The sequence below is a fragment of the Pseudoliparis swirei genome, chromosome 9 (assembly GCF_029220125.1).
Source record: "Pseudoliparis swirei isolate HS2019 ecotype Mariana Trench chromosome 9, NWPU_hadal_v1, whole genome shotgun sequence".
In the NCBI taxonomy this organism is placed as follows: domain Eukaryota; kingdom Metazoa; phylum Chordata; class Actinopteri; order Perciformes; family Liparidae; genus Pseudoliparis; species Pseudoliparis swirei.
The window spans coordinates 12,003,132-12,020,791 of NC_079396.1; the positions used below are offsets into that span (position 1 = coordinate 12,003,132).

The 17,660-nt window shown below is 46.5% G+C and overlaps 1 protein-coding gene across 3 annotated transcripts in view; it reads right to left on the bottom strand.

Annotated features, from left to right (window-relative positions):
- Window positions 1-17,191, bottom strand: part of rerea (arginine-glutamic acid dipeptide (RE) repeats a) — a 94,580-nt gene extending 77,389 nt beyond the window's left edge. Inside the window, exon 1 of one of the 3 annotated variants that reach the window (XM_056424264.1) lies at window positions 17,117-17,191. The gene's annotated coding sequence lies outside the window, so the exon portion shown is untranslated. Of the gene's footprint in view, window positions 1-9,252; window positions 9,702-17,116 lie in introns of those variants that run through there. The other 2 variants (XM_056424263.1, XM_056424265.1) reach the window with 2 other exon arrangements.
- Window positions 17,192-17,660: the final 469 nt, after the last annotated feature.

Below are 17,660 nucleotides of genomic sequence, written 5' to 3' on the forward strand. Positions count from 1 at the left end.
TGGCCCATTGTGATGAATGACAATGAAAATACAACTTAGGTCTGCCTGTGCCAATAACACTCAAAATACAAAGAACAACAACGACATCATTTGCTTTCTTTATATAAACACAATTAAAAACAGCAGAATACATTTTATATTTACTAGTGGAATAACTCTTTATACTGCACTCAATTACCACAACATCACGGGACACAATTGTTAACTAATCCAAATGCTTGCGTTGTGATCTCATATGCATGAGTTCACCATATGCTGTGCTCATGCTCATGCATACGAGATCAGTGGCTGTGCCGTCGCAGACGCTCAATGGAAATCTCGGAGGAGACACCTTTGAGGAGCGGCGGCCTTGTTAAAATAGCTTCTCGCGGCATCGGCACGCTTATAAAAAGCCAACGAGAGCCGAGTCACCACAGTGCGGCATTCATCTGAGTGTACACACACGTGTCAATCTAAAATGTGTAGGGCATTGACACGCATATTTACAAGCACACACGTACGTCTATAAACAACACAAAACGCTGCTGCTGCTGAGCAACTGGGTTTGCAGTGCAGGTCAGACGATGTGCTCAGCCAATAAATGGCTGGAGTGTAATGTGCCTTGACCTTCTATCTTTCTTTCAGCAGCTCCTTACATATATTGCTGTCTCTCCTCATATATCACTCGGGCAAATGGCGCCCTTCACCCTGCTCCCCCCGCCCCCCCTTAAAAGGCTGAGGGGACATCTTTGCCTGCTTTACTCGACTGACAGCCCTGGCAGCTTCTAAGCACAAGGGGAGGGGGAACAAGGCTCATCGAGGGGAAATGCTGCAATGAATAATTATGTTTCATAACATGCCCCATCCCCCCCTCCTTTATGAGCATCAAACAATAATTAATGGGGAACAAGGGGCACCGAAGAGTCTGCTTTTTGCTTTCCCGAACAAGAGGGTCAATATGCCCTTCAACCCTTTTCTCTCTGCTCCCCGTCAAAGCGGGAGACACCTCATCCCTCTCAAAACACACTCGTCGCTTATTTATGATGCCAGTTGCTCTGCTGGAGAAAAGCAGCATTCCTGCTACACTCAGCAAAACTGGACGGATCACTTTACGCCGCAGTTCACGACTTCCATCTCCACACCTCTTCTCAACAGGCCAACTCAACAATTCAATAATGAATATGAAATGTCTTATAATTGGCAGCTGAAAATACGGGGCTATTGGACATGTGCTTGACTTGATTAAGTTTTTTGTTTCACGTTACAAAAAAAGAAAATCTCTGATCAGCAAGTGGCAAAGCCGGTCCTGATCGAATTAGCTCTGCACTAAGAGCTCCATTGATCTTGGCACTCATCTGTGCAGATGAGACCCGGAAAGGCATCTGGTAATCCAATAGCAGGGATGGGAAGTGCTTCAAGGACTCTGCTGTGTTTACCCACCTATTTCCGACACAAAGAGCCAAGATGTTAGTGCACGCCACTCACTGGACTGATTGGAAGCCACAGGGCCTCGGGAGCGCCGGTGAAATGAGTAAGAGTCGCAGTGTGACCAAAAGGAAGGTACTTGAATGCTGAGAGTAATTGCTTTCGCCATAGCTATCATGTAATGAGTAAACAGGATGAATCAAGCGGAGCCTCGATCGGTGTTTAAATGAGTTGTGTGCTGACATTCAAATCCTAATACAGGCTTCGCTTCAAAATCCGAGCCAGAAATCTAAAAGCTAGGCTGGCATCAGTGGATAGGTTTTATTCACTCGAGTGTGAGAGGTGAAGGTTTTTGGAGAATAAATGTCGTGAAATCTTTCTTTACACCGGGATAACTTCATTGCAGCGAGCATTTATGCGAGCCTCCGCAATCAATTTTACATGCCGTGAATGACATCAAACAAGAACCCAGGGGCAGGGAGCATGTGAAGTGAAACAGAGCAAGAGTGAGGTAGTGAAGGGCAAAGCATACAGCTGTTTTGCTTGTCGAAATAGTTCAAGTGAAGTGCGCCTCAATAGTATCGGTGTCGTGCATTAGTGCCGTTTCTAACACACACACGCAGCCGTAATCCATCAAGGGTTCACGAGCGAATGCCCAATAACAAACCGAGTGCGATTCTCTCCGTCGTATCGCTGCAGTAAGAGAAGAGAACTCTTCAGCGACCCAGAGACACACCACAAACACACACTCCTCTCACACCACACTAATAACCTTGGGCTGTCTAGCAATGCCACAACTTTATGGAACCGTATGGGCTCTAAATAGAAGCTCCATTTCTCACCAGCAGTCAGTAACAGCAGCTCTATTTCAGCCACCCGGTCATTAAATATTGATCTTAGCAGAGTTGCTGATCATAGCAAGGTGATAACCATTAAATAAATCTAAATATGGTGCTTTTGTCTGACCATCACCCAACTCCAGCGCAATAAAGACCCCTTTTTTTCGAAAAGTATTATCTACAAGTGTCCCTTTAATCAGCGCGTGGCAGGACTCCATCCCTCCACAGCCGTCTCGGAGGAATACCTTTCTCTGAAGCCCAATCCGGCCGAGGATCTCCTTCACTGACGGCAGGCTGAGTGAGTGGGAGCGAGTGTGTTTGCGGATGAAAAGATGTGCTGCCACCTTGCTATGATGTCCTCTCCAGCCACCTCAGAACAAAGGCCTCCATTTTGAAGTGGAGTTATGATGGCACAGAAGGCCCTCTGTTGCCGTGTGTCTTATTGCTTTCTCTTCTCTTTGTTCGGAGGGTGTTTGTTATGCTAGTGGAGATAAGCCACTGTTGTGGGTGGCTGGGTGGACGACAGCAACCGGTGTACTGCTCGAGTGCCAAAGCCGACAGTCTGTGGGAGGATTGTGGGCGTTATGGATCACGAGGAGACAGATGTCCAGTCTTGCCCCGGCGCTGACTCAAACACTCACCCCGAAAGACGTGTGTTTGCAAACTGCTTCCTGGTGGGTTTTCAGTTGATCCCGATCTGGCCAGAAGAGTCAGCTTTCTTTACCGTGGCAAACTTCCTCTTTTACCGGCACACGGCTGTGCTGCATTGTTCTTTATGAAACATAAGAGGTGGAAGTGTACTCCGCCTCCGCCTGACAAACAAGCGAGCAACCTGATTCTGAAGAAGGAGGAAAAACACGACGCCAGGCTCGGCAAACAAAGAAATGTGAGGTTTGGGTGAACGCAAAACAAACATTCAATGAATATTGCGAATGCCTCTGGAGAACAAATGACTGACAGGGCATTGGCAAGTCACAGCATCATTGTCTCCCATGAACGCGACGGGATTCTCTTCTGCGCTACATAAGTGCCATGCTCCAATAAGCAGAATCAAGCCCTTTGAGCATCTGTTGTCTGCAGCTCTCCCTCTCTTTGTTTTACGGTGCGCTGTCACAGTTCATGATTTCCCCGAGATGTTTCACACACGATTTTACATGTTTGAGTTGCGAAATTGAGCAGACGCAGGTTGGGAACGCAACCGTCGCTGCCAAATTGAATTGGAGGAGTGTCTGGGCAGAGCTCGTGAATTTCAACTCAAAAGCAAGGTTGATCGAACAAGGCATCCGCATATTGCCTTTAAGCTTCCTCTGGTTTACATATCTGGATTGTGCAGTCATCCCTTCCAGAGAGAATCACCGCCAGCAAAAACAAGTATACCCCCCCCCCCCCCCCCGAGCACAAGCCTCTCACTGACTGCCTCTGCTCAACTTGACAATCAAGCCCATTGGATGATTCTGTGAATTAAAGCTAGTTAACTAAAAGCGCTGACACACATCAAGAATAGTCATTAGCCTGTCTTTTTAGCATAAAAAACAGGGATGATTTGCCGGTTCAGAGAGATCATCTCCCGACATGAAGCCCGGGGCAGCCCTTACAGTCCACCTCATTATTTTTTAGAAGAACAAGGCCACTGATGAATCCTGTTGGGTTAAATGAAAGGTGCTCTCTCTGTGACCGGGCCCACACGGAGCAGCAGACTGCTTTAAGCTGCTCGTCTTACAGACAAAAGAAAATGGAGTAACTCACTGTAAATACGGATAAATCTCACTCAACTAAGCTGTAAAATCAAAGTGGAATTGTTGGAGTACATCCCTCCCACGCAGCTACAGTGAGAAAGCTGTCAAATGTTGGCTTTTTTGTGGATACTAGCTGAGCTGACAAGTGCCAATGATACAACGTGAGTGATGAAGACATTCATTCCTGCTTGGAGAGAGAGGTTTTCCAGATGTGATGTCTGCAATGCTCCGGTGCTTCTTGACTGGATAGAAAGAGGCTGTTGCTGTTTTCCCATTTGCGTTGCCACGGTGACAAATGAAAAGCAGAATCACCCGCACAACTAATCAAATGAGTGAGTGACAACAAGTCAATATTTTCTCATTGTGTGGACAAGCAATATATCTGCACAATAACGGGCTGTGCTTCAAGGCTTAGGCAAAGCTCGACTCACAGCGTTATACGGATAATGTGCCAATAATCTGACTCGGTGCGGCTGTTCAGACCAGTGCCAATAAAGACGAGGTATCAAAAGACAACCTTTACCGAATATGGGCCAAATTACCAACTCACCAGACGTCGTCTAGACTGTGTACTTCAAACAAATATACTCTGCAGCGCGATGGCCACAAGCCAACAAAGACAGAACTGTAATTGGACATTGATCTGTCGAGGTCTAAGGATAAATAACTCATCCTAAAAGAAGCCATGAAGAAAGCGGTATGTAAACACACAACCCTACTGAGAATGGGCAAATTGAGAAGTACTGTAGTACTGTCCTGTAGTACTGTAGTACTGTAGTACTGTCCTGTAGTACTGTAGTACTGTAGTACTGTCCTGTAGTACTGTAGTACTGTCCTGTAGTACTGTAGTACTCAGTAGTTTGTGCTCAGATAATTCAAATTGTCCCCATTTGACTTGAATTCCTTGGGGCTCATTTGTCATTTTTTAAAGACATCTTACGTATTTTTTTAACTGACAATTAACTTCCTTTTGATTACATCCTTCACAAAAAAAACCTCCCTGAACACAAAATGGAGCAAACATCATCTGTGCAAGCCTGGTTAAACACAAGCAAGATCAATGGGTAAATGTATCAACAAATATTACCATTCGCTGCCTGGCAAGTAATCATTAAGGAATGGCATTGATGCATTATTCATTGGCTAATGTATAATTCAGACTTAACAGCAGATTCTATGCATAAATAAAGCTGTGATACATTGAGACACATTAAATGTTTACTTGCTAAAATAGTATATGAATATGCAGCATGAATGCTTCCCTGCTGCGGTCACTCGATTGCATGCGACCGTGGCCGAGCGTGCAGAGATATATGGCGGATACCGCGATACAGTGTCTGGCAGCCCACTCATCATCACACATAAATGTAATGGACACAGGCTACTTATATATTTATATAGCGGGGGTGGGGGATAATCTGTTCCTGTGGAGGTGATTGTTAGAATCGCATAGAGCGTCATGTTTCTTTGTTGCACGAAGTAAATGAAGATCAGGATTGATCCATAACACCACACACTGCAGCCGTACAGGAGAAACACAACTGTATTTTCTGGCACACCAAAATGTGCCGTTGCTTCATCTCCCCCGGACGTCGGCATGCGTGTTTAAACATCACCGTGGGACGGGGAGGGTGTTGTGGTCGAAGTGTCAGAGCGGGTGTCAGAGTCGACAGGGAGGACGAGGATGCAGCGAGGACACACAGACTGGCGGCAGTGCGGGGACCGCCATTCCACTTTACCATGCACTGAATTAACGAGGCCAGATGTCCCCCCACTTAACATGTGTGAAAGTGCCCTCCGATAGGCTCAGCTGCTTTAAGGATGTACAGACAGAGTGGGGGGAGTTGAGACGTGGGCCTATTTTCAATTACACCAATTTCTCACTCGTCGTTGGTTCCCAAGGTTTATGTTAATTAGAGATATCGGCCGTTCCTCTGTGCAACAAAATAAATGGATTTTTTTTCGAGGAACGTTAAAAGTACCTCTCCAAATCATCACTCCCCATTTCAGTAGTCACCCACCAGAGGGTACTACCTACTTTGCAGTTCTACCACTTTCCCATGCGTGTCAATCAGTGGCTAATATTATCTAAATATGTCACTGGTCAACCACTCTCTGCAAAGACAGTAGAGGAGAGATTTATAATCGCTCCTCAAAACCATGAGTCTGCTTTGGTGTCGGGGGATGGAAATGATAATAACAATGGTCAGGAAGCCATGACTCCTCATCGATGTTACGCCTGGCTTAACACAAGGTGGCTGTTGAGTCAAACCTTTTATTTGAGGTATATGCAGTTGAGTCAAATTCACACAACCAAAAAGGCAGAGTTGTAATTTACCTTCATTTATTGAATCAGCATCTTACATTTGGTGTATAAGGGGTCAAACATCACATCTGTTTTCATTTATGGAGCATATTATAATAACAATTGGGTCATTTCTTTGTAATTACGATGGATACAGTGGAGTCATTCAGACCATTACCTCAATGGAAAAGATATCAAGACCCCAGCATACTTACTCATTAGAAAGACAATTAGAGGCTCGCCAACCCTGCATCCATTACATTGTTTTATGATTCTGTATGCATTACATCACGCTGTTAAAAAACAAAACAAACGGACAACCTCCGAGTGTGTTTTGCTGCCAGCAAGGAACCGTCATCCTGATACAGGGAGGGGAAAAGAGGGAAGAGACGCAGCGTGGTGCATCCCCAGTGAGGGCCATCATGCGAGCAGATTAAATAACGTTTTTCCAATGCTGTCAAACAGTCAGTCGCCTCTGAGCGGCTCGACAGCCGTTCCAGCCTCACTGAAGGATCTCTCTCTGTATGGGCGGAAGCAGCCTCTTTGATCCGGATATCGCCCCCCAGATTCCTCAGAGGTGACACTGGTACACGCGCCTGTATGCGAGCTGAATGTTTACTCGCTCTCTGTACCGTGTCAGCGCTGAGACGAGTGTTTATGAAAGGGGGGGTGACTCACACCGCTACTATGATTCCCTTGGTCCACGTGAATCAACAACGCAGACTGCGGACTCAGACTCAGATAAAATTGCACATCAGAATTAATTTCCCACAAAAAGGGGGACGAAGTAGTGCAAATAGAGATGATGCAGACCGATACCGACAGCGGTGTGGTTGTATGCATAATTAGGATTACTACTTTCTCATCTGATGGCAGTCTCACCATGAAACCCTCGGTGCTCTCATCCCAAACAAATCCCACAGTGCAGAACAACTAGGTCTCTTGTGTACAACTCCATTCAGAGGTCTGACCACTTCCTCTTTCATACACTCCACAAGTAGTGAAACTAAATGGATATCCTGACCTCAGGGGAAGTGATGAAGATGTCTTTTCTAAATGTGTTCAGAAAGATAAGCAAGTTTCTCCACAATATAGTGCAAGTTACTCATATAATCAAAATACTTGTCACACTGACAGTTACCATTTTAGAGATCGCTCGATTCGATGAAAACCAAACAGTAGACAGTATCTATGGTCCAAAAGCTCAACCAGTCAGCCCCAGGCGGTCTTTCACCTCGATGGACTGGTCAAACTGGGTTTTCACGTTGCCATATTCTAAGATAATTCTTGTGATGCAAATCAACTCATGTGGCAAGTGACGGCTCCTGAAAGTCATCAATAAAAAAGGGAAGCAAAGCGTGTTTTCCGTAAAATGTGTTATTGGTGTTGAAATCAAAGATCACACAAGGTTAGAGCACCAGCCTGGTGTCCAGCTTTGTGAGTTATAGGATCACTGACAGACACAACCACTGTTAACTTTCTCACCATTGCTACCCCTCATGACTTATAAAATATCTAAATTTCACATCTGCGTGACATCTGAAACCAAATGAGCCTCAAACGTTCAAACCATTTTGTGTGTTCAAATGTCATTTTTGCTCCAATAATCAGTCCCTATCTGCGGTGCTTGTGTCCCACGTTAGCCCGTACAGTGTCGTCTCACTCAAGTGGAGAAATCACATCTGAATCATTGCGCTAGAGGTCACTTCACAGCAAACATGGGGGGGGGGGGCAAAAAGATGCCACAGGAAGCTGGGCATGGTGGAGATTAGCTCCTCACAATTAGCAAGGCAACATCTGAGTCCATGTAACAGCTCAGTGAAAAATGCAGCAGCAGGGGGAGGATTTCAGGAAGGGATTGTTTTATGTGGCATAGATTGAAGGCAATCACTGCTTCCCCCTTCCTCTATGTGTATCTGGTTTCAGGGCTGAAGCTTTCTTTGAGCTCATGTGGTCACACAAGCAGTGGATTCGGCTTCTGACTGGAGTCACATGAAGACTTACTCTGGCCAAATTGACACTGATTTATGTAAACAAGCCCTCCTCCCCCTTCTACTAGAGCGAGAAAACATTAGATAATCTGCCTTTCAGACAAATAACTGTAGTCTGCTTTCAAATCCAAAGCAGTCCCTTCCTAAACACACCAGCCACCCTTGCTCTTTTCAACAACAGACACAGACACAGACCCCCCCCAGTGAGAGCTGCATGTGCTTGGGCCAGAGTTCATAGCCTCTGGGGTGCTCTGAAGGGTGTGTGTGTGTGGGGGGGGGGCGGGGGGGGTCAAGTTAATTTGAGGGTACTTCAACAGTTTGCTGGTTCAGCCGGTCTCCTGCACACAGCCCATTCACTTTTTTTTTTTAAACACTCAAACTTATTTCCCTTATTACAGTCCATAACAATGTATTACACAGGCAAAGCTGTAAATCCAACAGCCAATACTCTGAATGTGAAACGTGGGGAAATCCCATTTGTTAAAATGTGTGTGCCACTGGCTGACACAAAAGTCCCCCATCCAACTGCTTCTTTCTTTCTTCGATACACTCCTGAGTTGGTTCTTTACATCTTGGATGCGTGTTTCCTGGGCAGCAATGTGAGCTCTCAGTGTGTTTACTTTATTATTCCAACTTTAAAACCCCTTGGCTGCTGAAGTCCTGGTACAGGCCGGCCTCGGGGTCTGCTCCTCAGTCCAGGGAGAGCCAAGTTTTACAACAATGCAGCCAACTTTCAGCACTCGGGAACATTTGACTCGAGGTCACACGCGCTTCCTCCTCCGGGCGGACACAACATCAGGACACTTTTGGCTCAATGTCTAATTGCCGCTCGCTTTATTCATCACTCTGTCCCAAACTCTGTTTCTTTTACAGACACACATTGCCCCCCCCCCCCCGACCAACCACAGCCGTCTTGTAATCGTTTTTTTCTTCTCTCTCTTCCTTTTTCTCTCTTTTCTCTTCATGCAATTACTCACCCGCCAGTCTGGTGATTCTCGGGAGTCCCACAGACTGCTGCAAACAAGTTCAAAACGCGTTCCGAGCCCGAGTCGACCCACAGAACTTAAGCACGCCGGAACAAATCCATGACCCCGGGACGAGCGCGGACACGTTGCACCCCCTCGGTTCTCCCTCGCGCGCGCTCCTTAAAGCCCGCTGGCCGCGCGGAGGGGCTCGGGCGAGCACTTGCTTCAACAAAAGACGGTTTCACTTTACTGCTTCACTGTTCGCCGAAACCGCCGCGCGACGTGTCCTCGTGTCCTCGTGTCCTCGTCCCCCCTCGGAAACAAGTCCCGTAGTCCCTCCGGCCGTGTTGTTGTTGTTGCTGTCGGCGATAGCGTCCACGCGAAAAGTAGCACGGCGCCGCGAGTTGTTTCGAGGGGCAGAAAGCAGCGAGTTCGCCGTTTACAGGCTCCGCTTCCTTTTTCACACACATACACACACATTCACGCGCTCTCTCTCTCTCCCCCCTCCCTCCTTCTCTCTCTTTCCTCTGCACACACTCTCCACGCTCTCCCTATCGCTCCCTCCGTCTCTGTATCCCCCCCTCCTCCTCCTCCTTTTTCTTCTTCTCCTCCTCCTCCCTCCTCCTCTTCAGCTGTTCAACAGACGCATCCACATGGCTGACCTAGTCTTTCTTTATCCAGACACTAGTGAAGGAGAATTACCTCGGCCACACTCAAAAAAGAGAAAGAAAAATCCGAGCGAAACAAAAACATGGACTGGATTCAAACAATCGTCAGGGACAAAAGGGTGGTGGTGGTGATGGGGGGGGAGAGACGCCAATGGGGCTGTTGATTGATGGCAGCCCCGTAGGGAAACGCTGCTCGCACCGTGTGTGTGTGTGCGTGTGTGTGTTTGCTTACAACTGCATCAGGAAGCGAGATGCAGCCAAAGTGGCCAGACCTACTAGCACATCAACCGATCAATGGTAACGCTTATGGGAATGTGACTTAACCACTAAAGGAGACAATGAAAAGCCCTGAAAGCTAGTAGTAGTGCCTTGTTAATAATGGCTTAATAGCACACAGCATGCTTTTCTCTGGGAAGGAAACACGGCAAAGGCACGTTTTAATAATGAATCCACAGATATATGATGTTCTTAAATACAGGTGGCGGATTTATATCGGGAGACATTACACATCTGCGGGGGAAAATACAGAAGAGAGAAGCGAGTGCATGCTCATCGGGCTTGTGGACCTCATTTGCATTTGGGATAATGAATTAATTAGTCACCCCAACCATTAAAAAGGCAGAAACAAGCGAGGCTGATAATGTAAATAGCCCATTAGCAATATTTGGGGGACTGATTTTAATGGTGAGCCTGCACATCACATCTAATATGATCCTGGTCATTTACGCTCTCGGTACTCATTTTGTGGTACAAAATACACATTACGGTTTGTTCCCTCTTTATCTCGATGCTACCAGTGACCTCACACTGAGAGGAGAGTGAACAACAAAGATGGACTCCATTTAGATGTAAATGAATATGAAGATTTTCATTTCACAGAGCAAGTAGCTTGACATAATTTCACATGATAGTGGATCACTGTCAAAATCTAATTAACTTAAGTAAATAGTTTGAACATTGGGTTCTTTTAGCACTAAAGCCAAACACGGGCAGCAGGAGACACAGGCAGTAAGGATCAATAGCAATTGAGTTGAGGGTGGTGTGCAGGGGGTCTTTCATTGTGCTACAAACCATGTTGGTTGTCTTCGTTTCAATAGCAGAGGGATGGGGGGGGGGGGGTAAAACCCTTTCCAGCTCCTGAGGCAACTGTCCTGACAAGTCGTGCTCCCCCTCCACATAGTATCCAAACACCCCAGCAGCCACAGCTCCTCCCTTATCACAGTGTGTATACATTTCACAAGGTCAATGTTTATGATATTTACACACAGTCTGCACCCTTTCCACAGTTACACAAACATCCAGAGGATTCAGCACAAGGTGGAAGAAATGCACTCCTCCCTCCAAATCTGATGCTCAATCAGAGCGTGAAGAGGAAAAAAAAGAAGAAAAAGGAACACAACGATAAACAACAGGCTCCAAGAGTTACTCTAACATGTGCCCCACGAGAAGAAAGCAGCTACCATTCTCAGTCGGGTTTCGGGGCTTAAGTTGGGCCGACACAGCAGTGAATCATCTCTGAAGGCGGCGCAGAGCAAAGCTGGATTGGGTGGTAGGGCCGGCTCCCCTCCTCTCCCCTCCTCTCCCCTCCCCTCCTCTCCCCTCCCTGGCAGATGAGATCCCATTATCAGGCAGACGAGAACTCCACCTCCAGGATTTCACAGCTCCTCTGTTTAACACATGGCTCTGTCAAGTTGGGCACCATTAACCACAACCGGTGCAGTTACAAGCAAAGCACTCCACATTCTACAGGCCGAAGCACGCATCTGGGAAGCTGACTGTGTCTATTCAATTCTGTTCAGCATTCAAACGGCCCGTCACAATACCTCTTCCCTGAGCACCCCCTCCTCCAGCTACAGTGCCTTCGATCCCGGCAGAACAAAAAGCGGTTGCTTGGTGCCTCTTTATGAATTCAGAAGAAATGAAATCTAACAGAGCCGTGCGTTGCTTCGAATGAGAAAATGACGCTTTTCTACAACAGTCTTTTCCCCCCTGAAGATCATTAAAAGAGAACAATTCTGTGAAGGAGCTTATAAAACCAGAAGGGTGTGTGAGGAAGACAACGGCAGAATAAAGTCAAACTAGTAAAAACTATCAATCGGTTTTCTTCGACCACAACAAACGTAATTAGTATAAGTGTTACTCAACAAAAAGACTGCAAGACAGCCACTGAATACAAAGGCTGCCCCCCCCCCCCCCCCCCCTGAGTCTGACCACTCCATTTATGGTTTATAGGATTCTGTAGCCACTTACACTCAATTAAAAATTAATAGTTAACAAAAGCCGTGCTTGACACACACCGTTTGCTTTAGCCTGAACTCTCCACACTGGAGGAAAAACAAGTCACTCGGAGGCAGCAAACACAGAGGGAAAGAGCGAAAGAGAGAAAGAGAGAAAGTGCTCAGCAATACAAGCAAGTCAGCCAGTAGCTGAAACAACAGAAAAAAGTGACATGGATGACTGAGCCAAGCCTGTGAGAGACTTGGCAAGCCTCAGAGGCCCTGGCCTCTTAAGCACTCATATCTAGTAACTTCATTTAATGCATTCACTAGGGATGAGCAGACAAGTTGAAGGAAAAAGGGATTGAGAGAAGAAAGCAGACTTGTAAACCAAAAGGAGGGATAGGCTGTGGCGCTGGTGGGGGTGTACTTCAGAAGCTCGACTTTAACACATGACTAAATCTCTACGGTGTAGCAAGCTAACTTCCCTGCTGCCAAAACATAATACAAGGAGGAGGGAAAAAAACGGATGTGCTAGATTGAACCTTGAGACCATTTTACCATTCTCGGGTTGGTATTATCTTCAGGAGCTTTTTCTTCTCATATCAAAAAATGCAAACAGTGATTTTCCAGATGGGGCTTTAAAGCAGCGACTCTCTCTTCGCCACACGTACTAAATCCATAAAGAACAAAGACTCTGTGTGACTGCTGCTTGAAGTTACTGTTCCTCATACTGACGGCAAGTGCTGATAGGCCTCCCCCTTCAGTGCTGGCAGGCAAAGAAAAATGAAAGAAAGCCGACTTCAAATCATTCATTGCCCATTTTAGCCTTCATGGATTCTTAAGAGAGCACTTTACAAGTTGGGGGAATCCAGAGGGAAAATAGGGCCTTACAGGACTAATTAAAACACAGACTTTGCCTAGAGGCGGTTGAGAGAAGGGGACGCAATAAAACAATCCTCTTAAATCACCCAACAAAGTAACTCAAGGAAATGACTCAACTTAATATGGTTACCTACGCTTGTGGATACACGTAGATTCAAGGTCTATTGTTATTCAGCTAAAAAGAACAACATTTAACTGAGTAAAATGTGTTGAACTAGAAGGAGAGTTCATGTTTCTCTCGTCGAGGAAACAGCTACAGCTCTATTATGGTGACAAAAGTCTAACTGAAAATCAAGCTGTCCCCCGGAGACAATCGAGATAGACAGCAAGTAATTAACCGGCTACCTAGCAAGCCTTTATTTGCGATCATTAGCAAAGTAGTAAAAATGTGAAAGAAGCCAAGGAATGGTATTTCACTTCAGGCAATCATTGCCAGGTCTAGCCTCACATAGCTATCGTGTTTACATAGCTATTCACAGTCACATTTGGCAGCCGCGCAAGACTCTGAAAACCAAGACACTTGTAGGCTACATATGCCTAATCTCTTTGCCAAGCTACACACGCTACTCAAGAGAGTGAAACTTGCGAGCAGCAGCCATTTGGTAAAACTATTGCATTTGTTTTTTTTGTGGTTTTTTTATGCAACACAAGTAAACCGTACTCCAGATGGAGGTATCTGCCACCTGGCAGACAAAGTGATCAAAAGTTAGTCAGAGGAATCACAGCATTTACAGTACAGCAAAACCTGCGTGCTCATTAGCAGGCTTTGATATCGTATATGAGCAAAACAAACAACTGCTTTTAATAGAAGTGTTAGATCACAGCTTGCTGTAATGAAGACCGAAGCTCCGGGGGGGAAAAGGGCAACGCGAGAAATGCATATGAACCAGATAAAAACAACTCGATGTCCATAAACTCACACGCATACAAAGTGAAAACAGACAAAGAAGTGCACATGTGTAATAACTTAGATGCCATTTCACTAAGCCCCTGATTTTCCACAGACATTCTTCATGCTTTCACATGGACCGTCTGTGTCCGTCTGATTCTCCAGGCTAAACAGGGCCTCATTCATCTGAATAAAAGAGCAGTTCAGCCTGCCGCGGCTGCACTGAGGACAGACTCGGAGGAATGAGACTTTATTTCCGAGAGGGACTCACAGAGAGACAGAGTGCAGGCTGTGGCGAAAAGAGGAAGTTTACATTTCAGGCAAATCCCTTTGTGAACAAAACCTCGGCAAGATAAACAAATAGTACGTGTTTGAAGCTGAGGCCCTGGAAGCAGTTAGGAAAATTCTATTTCTGCAGAAAATGGTGTTTAAAAGTCATCAGCAGCCAGCAGAGCAAATGGGGTCCATGATCATGAAAGCAAAAGGAGAGAGTGGCGGTTGGGGTGTGTGATTCCTGTGCGGTTACCGTCTCAAAGCTAATCTGCTCCAAGAGCCAGTGACTGCTCCATTTCACCCAGAGCACACGGCCGTCTCACCTCCAGACACTGCCCCCATCTGGACAGAGAGCGGAGGTGCAGCTCTATGCTGCTGCTGCACTGGAGGAGGGGTGGATTGGGGGAGCAGAGGCCCATAATGGGTGAAACAAACAAAAAATAACTCCCTACACTATAATACATGACATGCGTGTTAAAATGCTCATAATGGCGCAATGGCCCACAAAGCCGGATCGTTTTTTCTCTCCCTCCAGCACAAATGCTTCTTCTGAAATCAATTACTCTCCTCTGGTCACACTCGGCTGCTCTCAGTGTTTTGCTAATGATTCTGCCATCTAGTTTACAGATGCATAATGACAACTAGAATACGCACATGTGTTATAGGTCAAAGACTCTCAAGCCAGGCGAGCTAATGTTTCCATTTCGTATTTGCTCACATTCTTCTTCTCAAATTCGGCATGAATTTCAGCAGAGAAGCAATCTCCAAGGCAAATGTACTGTGAGCGTGTCAACACAGGGTGCGGCGAGAAGAGGATGTGTTTTTCTAAAGGACAGCACACAGACAGGGCGTTGGGGTTATGTTATGAGATGAGACTGTTTTTGTGGGAGCGAATGGGTCAAATCTGTCTGTGTGCAGTCGGAGCAGACAGTTGGGAGATCAGTGCTGAGGTCAAGAGGAGCCACTTAGCTGTGCTTTGGCCTCCCAACCCCTCCAGCGTTCAGAATCAACCGCTCAACTGTGGGAGTAGATAAAAAGCTTGGCAGCAGTCGAGCAACTACAGACGGCTACTAATGCATGCAGGCTTTATTTATGGCTTTTTAAAGGTACAAAATGGAAATTAATGGGGATAAGTAGGAAGGTGGCAAGCTTGCTCATCAGCCAGAGTATATATTAGGTTAGCCTCACTGGTGCAGATCCCCGAAGACACTACATCTAGAGGCTTGCTGTAAACAAACACAGCTATAAACAATCCACACTCAAAAAGACACCTGTCTCAACTCTGACTAAATCGTGAAGGTCATAGTTTTTTTCTTCTCCCAACCATCACAATTTGAGAAGTGATTGATGAGATTGTATGCTGTGTTTTCCTCTATAACGCACATTATTGCAACAGCAGTGAAACAAGAAGAATAGCTGTCCCATGGTGTCTCTGGTTAAGAGATAATGTGCTGAAAACTGAGAATGATATGTTAGGTGTCATTTATGGTAACACGCAGTGTTGCCAGGTCCGCGGTTTTCCCGCGGAATTGGGCTACTTTTGAAGTGTTGCCGCGGGTTGAATTTTGTGTCCGCTGGTTCGGGTAGACCTATTTTGCATGCAAATTACATGAATATCTTAAAAGAAACTGACTCCAGATCAGCACGTACACACATGGACATGGGACACGCCCACATACACACACTTTAAAAGCAGTGTATGTGGTTTGGCACGGGCATATTTTGAGTTCTGATATTGGGCTGGTTTTTGGGCTGGTTTTGTTACACAGACCTGGCAACCCTGGTAACACGGCAAGCCCACTACTCTTTGTTTTTCTTGTTTGGACTTGTGAGTCAACTGAGCATGGAAACGTGTTTCTCATGATTCTGTTGTGGACAAAATGAATTTCTGGTTAGAAGTAGCGCTGGAAATTCTGCAAATTGCTTGTTTGGATGCACATATGTGTGTGTGTGTGTGTGTGTGTGTCTGTGAGTAAAAGATAACAAACAAGTGGGAGAGACTGGGGAAATGAGCGACAGACATTGAGCAGAGTGGAAAGCTAACATGCAGCATGCTAACTGTCTCTGTCTGAAAGGAGCGGGAGGGAATAGACAGAACATGAGCTCCATGTGGAAGAGGGATGGATGAAGGGAAGGATGGATGCGTGAGGGAAGGAAAGACTGAGCAGAGGAGGGAGTGCAAGCCAGAGCACTCTGCCTGGCCCTGCATACATCAGCAGCAGGAGGGCAGGGATGTGCAGAGGCCACAGCAAGCCAATTACTAAAACTCATTAAGTAACCTGCTAGTCGGCTTTGAACTGCAACCCCCCCCCCCCCCCCTTTATATCGTGACTGGATTCTCTGCCGCCGTCCTGGAAATTCAGATAGTCGCTGCTTTCACTCTTATTTCCTTTCTTTCTTTGAATTAAAAAGCCTACACAGCATAACAGTAATCACATGTTCACATGCCTTCATTGGAATTGCGAGTGCACCAGAGAACAGAAATGAAGATGCTCGGCGGCGTAAAGACATCCCGTGGCCAAAGACAGTATTGCACTGGTTGCAAAGGAAGGAGAGGGCGTGCGTAGAGGCGACGCGAAAACATAAGAAACAACACATCCCGACACAAACACAGGAGTGGGGGAGCAGGAGGTATCAGCCGAGGGATAAATGAGAGCCGACAGGCTTGAGCTGTTCTCTCCACGGGAACAGAAAGTAGTGGGAGAGATGGCTGCGACGGGGGGGGGGGGGGGGGGGGGGGAAGAGGACAGTGGAGAAGACAAAGCACAATGAGGGGGGAGGAGGATGAGGAGGAGCAGAGAAATAAGGCTGAGAGCACCAAGGGCAGGTGGAGAACATGATCAAGGGAGAACACATTTTGGGGGAAGGAGAGCGGGGTTAGGGCAGAGCGAGGAGAAAGACACCGTTAGTCAGCGCTGCAGCGTCACCAAGAAGTGTTGACTAACCTTGACTGCATTCACCTCCTAGCTCACACTGCCTCTCAACAAGTATTGACACAACGACAACCTGCAAGAGAAAAACTGAAGGGGACGAACACACAGACACACACAGAGGACAGGGGGATAAAGAAAAGAAACACATGAATGATGTGCAAATGGAACAAACGAGGTGGTAACAGCTTGACAGTCCAGGTGTATGCGTGGGTAAAGACAGCAGCCGTACTTGGCGTCATGCTGCACACGCGGTGTCATCGTAGCCGGGGAGAAGGTGCACACTCAATCATCACACCCCGACCAGCGCAGGTTACATGTTCTATGGAGGAGAGTGTGAGCTTTTAGTCTAAGCCAGTATTCATTTCCCTCTTCTCAATAAACCTCTCTGGATACACACAGATCTCGGCACTCGTACCTGCTGCACACACACACTGTTAAACACACACACACACACACACACACAGTCCCCCCCCCCCCCCTGAACTTCCCCCATTATCCCAGGAGCCCTCTCTTCTCTGCCTTGCTTGACAAGAGCTTGGAAATAAAAACATCACAG